Source organism: Pinus tabuliformis, chromosome 1_2, assembly GCF_031772625.1.
Source record: "Pinus tabuliformis cultivar Carrire ecotype Pingquan chromosome 1_2, CPIR1, whole genome shotgun sequence".
Lineage (NCBI taxonomy): Eukaryota > Viridiplantae > Streptophyta > Pinopsida > Pinales > Pinaceae > Pinus > Pinus tabuliformis.
In genome coordinates this window covers 815,674,942-815,688,056 of record NC_142298.1, presented here as the reverse complement: position 1 = coordinate 815,688,056, position 13,115 = coordinate 815,674,942, and positions in this window count along the sequence as shown.

The window sequence follows — 13,115 nt, the reverse complement described above, 5'->3', positions numbered from 1 at the left end:
TATTATTTGGTACCATCCTGAAGGATACCATTCTGATTATGAGTTTCCTGAAGGTCATGAAGAAATAGCCTTTGCAAATTTAATACAAAAGCATGGTTTTAGGTTAGATAAAGAAAAAGCCTTTCGTGCTTACTCTTTGACTGCATTACTTAATAACTACTTATGTTCACGAGGACGTGAAACAAGGTAAGCAGGGGAGTATGTTGGGCCGTGCAACATGTATAAATGTACTCTTGATTACACTATCTCTTTCCTCCTTTTTATGCATTTGTGCCATGATATAATAAGGTTTTAATGATATTACGATAGAAATTTAATGAAACTGCTCTTCATACGATTTGTATTTCAAAACTAACTTTTGTTGTTTTTATGAAAAAAATAGTGAGTGGAACAACTGCAATTCAAAGTATTGAATAGAAAAGGCTAAACAGAGAAAACAACACGCATCTTGTGCGGTCAAATCGAGAAGCAAATTTGGAGGATCAACAGAAGATAAAAGAATTATCTGATAATAACATTTTTCTCTTTAATTATAAAGGGGAAAAATGAATGGAATAGAACTTAAATTTTCTTACTTCAATTTTAACTCTGAGATATAGAGCGTTATTCTTAGGAACATATCGTGCTGTAATGACATTTGAATTTGATTAATAATATGTAATTCGTGTTTCTGTTCATTCGCGATAGTCTGAAGTAATCTAGTAGTAATCACTAGCAGCTTGGGGCCGGTCACTGGTGGATTTCACTATTGTTCCCTGTGTTATACTTCTCTTATACTGCAATATTGATTACTTTGTTTTATAGCTTTACAATTGATTTACTTTCATCAATGTTGAGTTTGTATAATCATTTCATTAATTCTTATTTCTATTGATTGGTTTCATCTATTTGTGTTGTCAATTGATTTTGTTATTAGGTAAGAATCATCTCTTGTTAATTAAGAGCTAGAATGTTATTGGTTAAATTGGGTTTATCACTCTTATGCAGAAGTCTAGATTCAGCTGAAAGAGCTCTATTATTTCTATGGTGCACTTGGTTGATGTAATTGCAATTAGAGTTTTTGATTAAGATTGAGTTTGGTTTTGGTTAAGATAGAGTTTTAATGTTTGAATAAGTTAATTTCCTTGAAGTTACAAGCTTGATGTTTATGGTTTGATCTGTTTACTCTTGTATTGAAATCAATAAGTTATTTTCAAGTATTACTCTCTATAGATATAATGATTTACATCACTTGCACATATTGTGTACACTCTTGAAAGAAAAAGACTTACCCAGGTTGATAATTAATGTGAGGCATTTAAGAGTTCTAAAAGATACCTTATTTGCGCCCAACAATCACTAACCTCGAGTGCGGGGCATTTGAGCCACTACTTACTTCTCAAAGAAAAGATTACAGACTCTCTTGGCTATGTGGGAGGAGATGAGGTGAAAAGTCCTTTGCATGTACAAATGAGGGGGTATTTATAGCCAAGGGTGAAAACTGGCCCTTATGGCTGTTCAACTGCCCTCATGACTGTTTGACTTCCATGACTTTTTTACTTTACATGAATCTTTGTACAGCAAGTAGGTCTCTTGGACTTACACATTACATTACATTGATTGACGACATAGCCCATAGTGGAGATGTGGGTGGCATGACTCATGACATGAATTGACATGATAGTGTTGGTACATTCGTGCTGCTGCTAGAGTGCATGTCGAGCTACAGTGTTGTTGGGTGATGGATGTCTTCATGGTGTATCACAGCTTCACCTCCATATGGAAAAGTGCGCGGAGTCTTCGATGGTCTTTGGTTCACTTGATGATGCTTAGGTATGTTGCTCCTTGCTTGCATGTTGGAAGGCTTCACAAGCTCATCTATTTGCGAAAGGTGCATGTTTTTCCGTTCGTCCGTTCATGAGCACATATTACATGTTTGCTCAGCCGTCCGTGTGTGAACATATATTTGCATGATCATCCGTTTGTGAGCACATCTCTTCACATGCATCGTTCGTTCATTCGTTAATGAACTTGTCATTTTGCATGTGCTCCCTTCGTTCATCCCATTCATTGTCTTGTCTTGTTTGTTGGTGTACCTATACCTATAGTCACTCATGATGAGACGACATCAAATCCAAAACCTCTTATTCTACCATGACACATGATCATTTTGGATGCAGGTGATTGGGAGAGGCAACAAGGTTGTGAAGCGGGATGACGGCTTTGGGCACTGTTGATGAAAATTGCACAAGAGCCACTAAGTGATGAAGATGGGCAATCCAAGTCGACAGTGACTGTGTGCAAGGTCTAGCTCGGCTGGAAGGTAAAATTGTGCAAATTTTGGGAGGGACAATCTAGGCTACAGGAAGGCAAGGTAGGCAGGATCTGAATAGTTTCCAGAACGAGCAGGAAGCGGGGACTAGAAGGCCAAATTTGCGTAATTTTCTAGAGGAATAAGCTGGGCTGCAAGTAGGGTTAGCAGGTAGGTATTGCGTAGTTTTTGGGGGGAACTGCCCAGGAGCCTGGCAGCCAAATCTGTGCAATTCCTAGATGGAATTAGTAGTTGGCTGTTGGGGTCACTGGCAGCCAAAACTGTGCAATTCCCAGATGGAATTGGTAGTTGGCTGCTGGCGTCACTGGCAGCCAAAACTATGCAATTCCCAGAGGGTACTAGCAGTTGGTTGTTGTGGTCACTAGTAGCCAAAACTGCACAATTCCCAAAGGGACTGGCAGTTGGCTGTTGGGTCACTAGCAGCGGAAACTGCGCAATTCCTAGAGGGAACTAGTAGCCTACTGCAAGGAGCTGCCAACAGAGGAAACTGCACTAAGCCTGGGAGGGCAACCCGCTGATCATCTCTACACAATTTTTGAGCTGAGTGGACTATTGGCCAGTAGAAGGCCTACTCATGAAAACTGCGCAATTTCTTGGATGGTGTTAGCCTCCTATACCAATAGGTTTCATTTTTCATGATTGGGAGGGGAAGTCCCAAATATTGTTCTGCTTTGATGATGCAAAGGTCCCATATTTGTGTGCAAAACACATCTGTACATAATCTTGATGATATCCTACTTGTTGATGGGTGATCCAACAGTATAATCTAGATCATGCCATGTTTAAATTAATTTTGTAGTATAGAGAAGAGAATCTGTCCAAACAGTTTAATCTTGGAAGATTAGTAGTTAGGTAGAGAATAAAGGTGCCCAACTGCTTAATCTGGGCCCTTGGAAGTAATAAGGGTAGTTCTAGATAGAAAGTCTTTTGAAAAAGAAAAAGAAGAGAGAAATTGAGGGTTTGCTAGTCTAAGTGCACCCTCCCTGAAGTAACAAAAAATGCTAGGTACTAAGATGGGTAGGTAGACAAGGGTTGCAGAAGCTTGATTTCTTTCATATTGCTGGCCTTGGCAAAGAAAGCATGTATTGGCATGAACAGAGATATCTACTCAGCATCTTGATAACAAAACATGGAAGCATGTCTAAGTTCCCCATCATTCCCCATAAAACCTCTTTCTAACATCCCTCCATGGACCATTGGGCTTTCCCAAACAAATTCCTGCTATCACTTTCTCTTTTGAGAAACATCAAGTCAAAGAGTTGGTTTCTATCTCACCAGAAAGCCACATTTCTTGTGAAAAATCATTCTTCACTCTCATCTGCCCCTAAACCTAAGTTTACTCTTTAAACTTAGCCCTCAGTTCCTCTTTCACATTTCAAACCCATATTAACTTCTAATCTTACTATATAACTCCCTAATTTTTCCCTTTCCCCTATTATTATAGCATTTTATGCAAAAAAATCCCAAAAATATGTATATATTCCCCCCCTTGGGCAATTTAGCCTTATACCCTAAAGTGTCTAAGTATAATAAAGTCGGGCGCTAATATAAATTCATGTTCATATTGTATTTACAGACTAAATTAACATTTGGTTGATTTAAAAGCCCTAACCTGCCTTATAAGCTGTAAATATGATGTTTCCCCGTTTATCACGTAAAATCTCACAAAACCCATAAATCTCGTTTATCCAAAGTTTGTATTTCGACACGTTTTTCCAAAATAATATTGCTTATTTGGACAGGTCCCGCCATATCACGCTGGCATGTTCACGGTCCGTCACCCGTCGGATCCGGGCCCTCCCATCCGACGGTCCTCGGCGATTTTGGACCACCCCCGCTCGTCGACCTTTAGCGCCCGATATTGTCAGACTGATGACGTAGTCTTTGGGGCACGCGGCAGGTTCTGATTGTATCGGGCGGCTTCTGACACAAACCCGGCCCGTACCAAAAGCGGTCCGATAAAACCACTTACCACCCTCCCTTTCCAGCCCGTGTCATCCTCACGTCATCCCCACGTCATTGTCACATCAGCATTATGTCAGCTTCCATTTCGTCGTTAATCCGACATGGCCGCCATGTCACTCGTCCACATCAGCCCAGTCACACGTCACCACGTCATCCCGTCATACCCGTCCCGACCAATGACGTCATGCTGATTTCATCCATGAAAAAGACGCCAAAAATCAAATTTTTCCCATATTTCGCACAAAAGTCATATTTTTCCTCATTTCTCATTGGAGGAGCATTCTGCCGCCTGCATGCTTTTTTACGTTGATTTACACCAACCTCAAGAATTTGATCCCCGAGCTGCTGCCGCCGAGGATTCACCATTGTCAACACCCCCAAGCTGCGCAATTGCCAGGTATTTACCACTTCCTCTGCGCAACCTGGTTTTCAGTCCTCCGCTATTAAAAAATTCGAATTAACCGGTCAATTTCCCTACAACTGCAAAATCAAACTAAGGATTGTCAGAGGGGCATCCCGGCTCTAAAATTCGCTCAATTCCCACACTCACTGTGCCCTTTCTAGCTCAAACCCTGTATCGAGCATTTCTCGCTTTGCAGGCGGACCAGTGCATTATAACTCATCCTATTTACCTCTCTTAGCAGTACTTTACCTCAGTTTCATCCAATTTGCCCTTCTCCTTCTGCAAATTACTTCATCCACCAAAATTCACTACCCAGTATTACCTTTGTTCAAAGTTCAAGTACAATTCAGCTCAAAAGGACAAACAAAGCAATGGAGACCCCTGTAGCTTTGAATATCACACCTCTGAATGCTCCACATAAGAGCCTTGAATGGTTAGCCCTTGCTGACAGAGATTACCAAATGGTGGAGAGAGTTGAATTGTCCAGCAAATACCACATTCCAGTCATTAATGAGTTAAGAGCCAGATATATGAATGGGACTGACATCTTGAGAATCTGGGAGTCCCACTTGCCAATCTTTTATCTTCCCCAGGTCAATGTTTTCCCTGATTTAATTCATCAGTGATGTGCAAACTATGATCCTAATCAAAGAGTTGTCCTCAGTCCTTCAGGTTCTGTTTTATTCTTTATCACCCCTGAAGCTATCAATCAAATGCTTCACTTTCAGTCAAAAAATCCATTGACTCCTCTGTCTATACAACACCTGATAGACCAAGGTGCCAAGCTTTCCAGTGCACAAATCACAAGAATTGCTCAATTGTTTATGCAGCCAGATTCTCAACCTCAGAGGCCTCCTCCTTTCCTACAAGTAAAGTTCAATGATATAGGCAAAGTCCTTATAGATATGATCACCTACATCCTGGGGTACAACACAAATGAATATGTGGATGAAACTATCTTGGTTATGTTGTCTATGTTCACCCAAGGAAGGCCTCCTAGTCTCCAATATGACTATGCTACCTTCATTACTGATACGATTCATGAGTAATTCATGAATCTGGAGAGGGAAAGGCTATTCAAGTACACTTCCTATATCCATCACTTGTTCTCATTCAATCATCCTGATAGCTTTCCCTTTTCCCTTAAGAAGTTGGATGCAAAGGGAAACAGAAGATCTGTGGTGTTCTGGTCATCAGTCTTTCACCATGTCTCTTATTCTCCATACAATTATTGTGAGTTCATTGATCTGTTCATCCATCCAGCCTTGTCCTTGTTGCTGAGTTCTCCTCCTCCTAGACTCACAGAAGAAATGCAGAAGATCCTCCAGATTTCAAAGAGCTATAACATTGGAGATTGGTACTTCTACCGAGACCACATAGTAATCAGAGTGTATGGCTATGAGCTGGCCCCATACAGACTGCCAAAGTATGTTCCTATGAGACTCTTTTCTTTAGAATACTTTCGGTAATTTGGCAATGCAGACATGGTTCACTTCCATAGCAAAAATAAGAAGGCACAGCTGAAAATTAAACACCAATTGGGCCCATTCATTTTTAACAAGAGGGAGGAAGCCTGGGAGGAAGCAGACGAGATCCTAAAACGCTTCCAGCTGCAGACAAGCTTCTATTGGTCACCATATGACCCCAATCATTTCATAAGCCTTAGGAGAGTCAAATACAGGCTTGCTAGCTATGACCATTTTAGAATTCCACACATTGAAAAATATGCTAACCAACTAGAATGGATAGAAGGCACCCTAGTGGAGGAATACTCTAAGGAAGAATTAGCACAAAAAACAGTCAAGGGACTAGAAAAAGTAGTTGACTTCGAATATTTTGGACAGGTTTTCTCCCTTGTACTCAAGCATCTTGGAGTAGCTGCTTCATCCTCCACTATTCCCCAGCAATCAGCCCAAGTAGCTGATCAAGCAGCGACCACAAAGAAAGGGAAGAAAGTACAGCAAGAGGAGCCACCCCCCAATTTGGAACAGCAAGAAGAAATGGCTGAAGCACCTGCCTCCGCAGAGCAGCAAACTTGGGAACAAATAACTCCAATGCAGGAAACAACAGTTGAAACTGTAGTTCTACAAACTCCTGCAAATGAAGAAAGAATCAAGAAAAGGGATAGACAAGAGGAGACTCCTCTCTCTGCTTCAACAGATCAGCCAGGTGAGAAAAGGCAAAGACTTAACCCTTTCTCTGAGGAGGAAATGACTGTCAGACCAACTGTGGGTATGGGCCCTCCTAGCACAGAAGCATCAGCTAGTTCCTTTCAGCAGGAGCAAGAGAAACAGCAAGTAGGAGAGGTCAGTTGATCAGGACAACAAACAAGACCAGAGTCAAACATCAAGAAGCAGTTCACGGACATAAAAGCAAGAAATGAGCTAGTTAGATACCAGCTCTATAACCAGCTTCTCAAAATGGCACCAACAAATAAACAAAGGCTCATGGCAACCTATGATATTCAAGAAGGAAAGATGACTCTAAGTCATTTTAGGCCCACCATGCAACAGCCCTAGTCAGCTGCTGATTACATCAGGACTAACTTAGAAGTGTTTGCCAAAGACATCCATCCCATGGACCAGATTGAGCTACACAAGCAGACAGGGGAGATGATCTATTCTACATTGGCTGATAAAACATTGTTAGCACATAAATTGAAGAATTCTTTACATAACACTGCTGCCCAGCTAGAACTAGAGAAGGCCTCATCTCAAGCCAAGGATAACAGAATCAAGTCCTTGGAAGAAATTATCATAGAGCTGCGACTTGATCCAAATGACCCTAAGGGTGTGCAAGCATTGATGAAGAAGAAAGATGAAGACATAGCAGCTTTGAGGAAGCAAGTTAAACTACCACCAACCCTTCACCCTCAGACTGAAGGTGTTGCCCAACAAAGGAAGGATTAGGATGTGATGGCCCTGCTTTTGGAATTACATAAAAGGCTAGTAGAAACAGAGGGTGCCTTGGAGGCAACCTTAAAGCAAAAAGAAGGATAGAAAGTACCCCAGCCACCTCAGGCAGCAATAAATGTTGAGGATGCTCCTCAAATAATAATTCCAACAGCTCCTCCTCCTGAACAAACATCAGAGGCAGGCCCTTCAGGCTCAGCACCAGCACCAAATGTGATAGCACAGGTGGCAGGAGCAGGCACCCAGCCTCAGTATGCAGAACATGATGAAAGAGCTAGAGGCTCTAGAAATACAGATGGCTGAATTGAAAGATGCTAAAGAAAAATTAGCCAAGCTTGAAGAAAAATATGACAAATCCAAACAGCATGTAGCTGAGAGAACAAGAGAAATAAGAGCCCTGGAAAAGGAAATAAAGGAGTTGGAAAAAGAGTTAACCATGGACAAAACTATAGCTGAAGTAAAGAAAATTCTGTGGGCCAAAATTGGCCAATCCATTACAGACCAATGGTAGTCCATTGAAACCATTCATGAGCAAATGGATCTCCTGAGCAGAGCTCAAGCTGAAAACCAAGGAGCCAGGGCATCTCTAGGGAATATGCCTAAAATAGCAAACAGAATGATCCAAGTCCTTAACAATCGCACTGGCCTTCAGCTAGCAGGAATGGGTATCAGAGACAAGACTGATACTATTTTACTAATAAAAAGGGTGCTTACCCTAAGGAATTATATACAGACACTAGATAGAAAGTGTCAAGAAATACAAGCAGAGGTAAATGAATTTATTGCAAGAATCACAGCATTACATAACAGGGGCCTCCCCAGCTTGGTGACTAGTGCAGGAAGATTATTATCACATGAACATTATGCCAAAAGGGTCAATAATTATGCCACAAATCAAATAACAGCATCTGCAAGCACTTCAGAGGAAGCAAGGCCCCCATTTGGGCAGAATCTTTATGACAAGCTAGAAAATCTGTTCTTTATTGAGCATGAGATCAAGCACCTTTTTGAGGTACCTCCAAATTACTACAAATACACTGAAGCTGATGAGACTCTGATTAAAATGTAGAGACACCAATTGCCCACTGAAGAGTGGTGGAGAGGCATGATAGAAACTTTACTTTGATAAATCATTTTTGGTTTAAAGTTTTCTTTTTTAATCAATCGTGAGTCAGCATTTTCAAATGACTCGCATATCAAATCTACCTGAAGCAACAATAGAAAAGGCAGCTAGATGAAAAGGACAGTGACTTGGCACAACTGGATGAGGCAAATGATGTGTCCAAAGCAGCAGCGTCGTGGCAGGACAGCGAAAAGGCGAGAATTCTCGAAATGAATGCAAAGCGCTCGGCCGGCCCACTTGGTTCCAAAGTCAAAAGATCTCTGACAGAAGTGAACAGTTGTTGTTTATCTACTTTAATAGCAATAACTTTTGTATCTACTATTTTTGAGAGTTGGTAGGGAAAGTTATGAGTCAATGACTCATCTTTCAGATATTTTATGAAAAACTTTTGTATATATATCCCATGCATAACTTATTTGGGGTGGTTGATTTTATTCTGGAGAGCTCCGCTGTATATTCACAGAGTTTAATACAAGAAGCTGGTGGTTTTCTCAGTTTGGCTTTGCTTGGGCATGTTGTGATGAGATTAGTGGCTGCTGCAGGATTCCCGTGTTATCTCATGATGCAATAAGTTTTTCTGAACCGTGTTTGTGCTTTCTTTGTTTACAGAACCCATCTATGCTCTATGTTTAATGCTCTTAGCAGTAAGGAAAAAGAATAGTTCAGGATTTGTCCATTCAGACACCCTGAGCTCAATCTTTGTTGTTATTTATGTTTTCTTCAGAATTGGTTATGAATGTGAAACTCTTCAATGCTCACATTTAAGCTAATTTTCATGGTGAAATCTGTCCAGGAATTCAAATTTTCTCCTGAATAGTATTCAGTTTTATTATCAGCATAGTGAAAGAATCTTAATTGCCTTTCATTGTCTGAATTCGCAGTATTTCTTTTCCTTAAATCAAAATGTTTGTTTCATGAATACCTATCTGGCTCTGCAGCAACACTATCTTTATCACATGCTCTAAGTAACACTCAATCATGGACTCCAATTGCCCAATGGAGTAAAACCCTCTTAATATTACATGCCTCTATGATTAGAAGATATCTTTCAACCAAACCTCAAACAAAATTCAGTACTTCATAGCTAGCCTAAAATTCTCAAAACAAAGCTAAATCAGAAAGAGAGAGCCCTCTCTGATTACAGGTAGGCTAGAACCTGTAATCCAAAGACTGGTTTGTGGTTACCTCGGCCGTATTCCCTTAGGAGTCAAAGGGAACAACCTGAGTGATAACATAATTGGCGACTCCACTGGGGACTAAAATAATTTTCCAGCTACTGTCTGATTCTTAATGTTGTAGATAAAGTCTGAATGACAGCCAGGAAGCCTTAGAAACTACTTTTTCTTTGCATTTACAGAAGTATATAAAAGCTGCTTCAGTCAATCTTTATTCAGTTTTAAGCTCCATACAGCTCTTCCACAGCTTGATCAGTCTCCTTGAAACCATAATATTTCCTAGAAAATTCCCAAAAAACAGGCCAGGAAGCATAGAAGCTAGCTCCTAAAGAGAAAACCCGCCACACAAGATCAAATCCAGATCCCAATCCACCATCTATCTTTGAAAATCCTAATTTAATTCCAAGTGCTCTTAGGAGGCAAGAAAGGGAAGAAAATTTTTCAGATTCAAGCCCTGAAGCAGGATTTCAAAGTAACATTCCTACCCCTGCTAAAGTTTCCTTTCATCCTCATATCACAACTCCACAGTCTCCTACTTCCTCATCTACTTCACAAAGTGCTTTTTCCACTCCTCCATTTACTGCACATACTACTCTTATCCCATTTCCCCCACTTCTCCTGTTTGTTCCAGTTGCCCCAGCTAATCCAGTGAACATGGCTAATAGATATGCCCCTTTACAGCTACCAGCAAATCTAGGGGCTATGCCTCAGGATTATCAAACGAAGATCTCATATTTTGATGGTATTGGTTCCTATTCAGCCCTGCAACATACCAAAAAAATGCAGGACTACTTTGAAAATTATGAGATAGATGATGATGGGGTTAGAATGAAAATTTTTGTTCAAAGTTTGGCAGGAGATGTAAGGACCTGGTTCAGATCTCTTCAAGTAAATTCTATTGCTAACCCAGAGGCCCTATACCAGACTTTTCTAAATAGATGGGAAAAGAAGAAGGACCCACTTCACATATTGTCCGAATACAATTCTATTAAAAGAGGCCCTCAGGAAACTGTTCTGGACTATTGTGCCAGATTCAACAATGTGTACAATGCCATCCCTCAAAATCTTAGGCCTCCACCTGATCTGGCCTTATATACCTTCCCTGATGGGTTTGACTCAGACATGGCATATCAATTGAGAGAAAGAGCCCCCCAAACTTTAGCAGAAATGCAAGATATAGCTGTCAGTGTGGAGGCTAACCTGATAGCCAAAAGAAATAGGGCAAGGACTGAGAGAAAGACTACTTTCAAAGAAGAGCCTTCAGGTTGGGATCAGAAATTAGATGCAATAATCACTGGCATGCATAGACTTGGAGATAGGGTAGAATCAGTTGAAAGAAAATCATCATGGGAGGGACCACAAAATAATGCTGTCAGAAATCCAAATTTCAGAAAAAACCAAAATCCAAATGCTGGAAGGGCTGGCCCAGAGCAAGATATAAGACCTCCTTTCCAAGAAAATTATACTGAAGCATCTACATCCAATCAACAGATAGATGACACTCATATTAACTTGATGGGCTTAAATGATGAGCAAGAAGTTTTTCTGACCTAAGAAGATTAGGAAGATGATGGTGTCAATCAATTCCAAACCAAATCTGGATAGTCATTTGACTTCAAGCAAGGCTATGACACAGCTGTTTATGAAGTTCACAAGCAATATAAACTGAGAAGCAGGACCATAAATGTGCCAGAGCCTGTGAAAACAAAAGATATCAAACAGCCCAAGATGATAAAGGAGAAGGTCACCCTAACATAACCAATTGCCAAGACTGATTCAATCTCAAAAGAAGTAATAGTGGAGGATGTGACTGAAACATACTCCTCAAGCAAACAGTCGTGGACAACATCTCCTTCAGAGCATAATCCAAATAACATTCCTCAAAAGATTAGCCAAAAAGAAATACCCCAAGATGAAATTGAAAATCAAGAGGAAGCCTCCAAGAGTTCAGTTGAGAAAGAAAAATCTGTTAATCATAATACCAAAACCCAATCTGAAAAACCCTTTGACTTAGAGGCTGAAATTGGTAAATTAAAGATAGCCATCCCTCTTTCAGAGCTGGCTAAGCATGACATTTATAAACAGCAAATCAAAAAGTCCCTCCAAATAACTCAGAGTAAAGATGATGTCAATGTACTTGATGGTACACCTAAATTACTTTTTGGTCCAGAAGTTGATGGGAAAACAATAGCCACAGGGGTGTTACCCTTTTATGTTAGCCTACACACCCATGACAAGATACTACACAATGCAATGTTTGATTCAGGTGCCTCACACAATCTCATGCCTAAATCTGTAATGGAGAGATTGAACCTAGACATTACAAGGCCATACAAGGACCTATTCTCATTTGATTCCAGCCAAGTCAAATGTCTGGGCTTGATCAAAGATTTGTGTGTTTCCCTTGTCCAGTGTCTAAACAAAACTATCCTAATGGATGTGGTGGTAGCTGATATCCCACCTAAATATGGAATGTTATTATCAAGATCATGGGGAGCCAAACTCCAAGGTTCCCTACAATTAGACATGCCTTATGCCATTGTTTCGGTCTTTGGGCAACCAAAGAAGCTGTATAGAGAGACACTCATGAAATATATGGTGAGTAGTGAGGAAAAACCTCAAAATTTTCCTATTTATGCAGTCCATTCTGATATGGATTCTTTCATTCTGTTCAATGATGATACATGTCCTACAGCTGGTAACAAACATTTCACTCTTGAACAAAATATGCATATAAATGAGCAATCAGTTGCCCAAAGCCTTGAAATCATGCAATCAATTGATGAAACTGCTTTAGAAGACAAATCACATGAAAAGCAAGACCTCCAACTCTCCATTCCAAATTCAAATGAGTCTCCTAATTCTGTCCCAGATCAAGCTATTCCCTGGTACCTTGAGTTTGATGGATCAGTTAATAGGTTAGGGGCAGGAGAAGGAGTGTGGATTCACAATAAACAAAACAATCATGTAGAGGGTCGAGCCTATAGGCTAAATTTCAGATGCACTAATAATATGGCAGAGTATGAAGCTCTCTTACTAGGCCTCAAACTGATCAAATCCTTACAAGTAACGAGAGTCTCAATTTTGGGAGATTCTGACCTCATTATTCAGCAAATGAAAGGTATTTTTGTCACTAATGATAATAGACTGAGAGCCTACAGATCTGCTGCCACTAAAATACTCAACACTTTCACTGAATTCCAACTTACCAAGATATCTAGAAGCC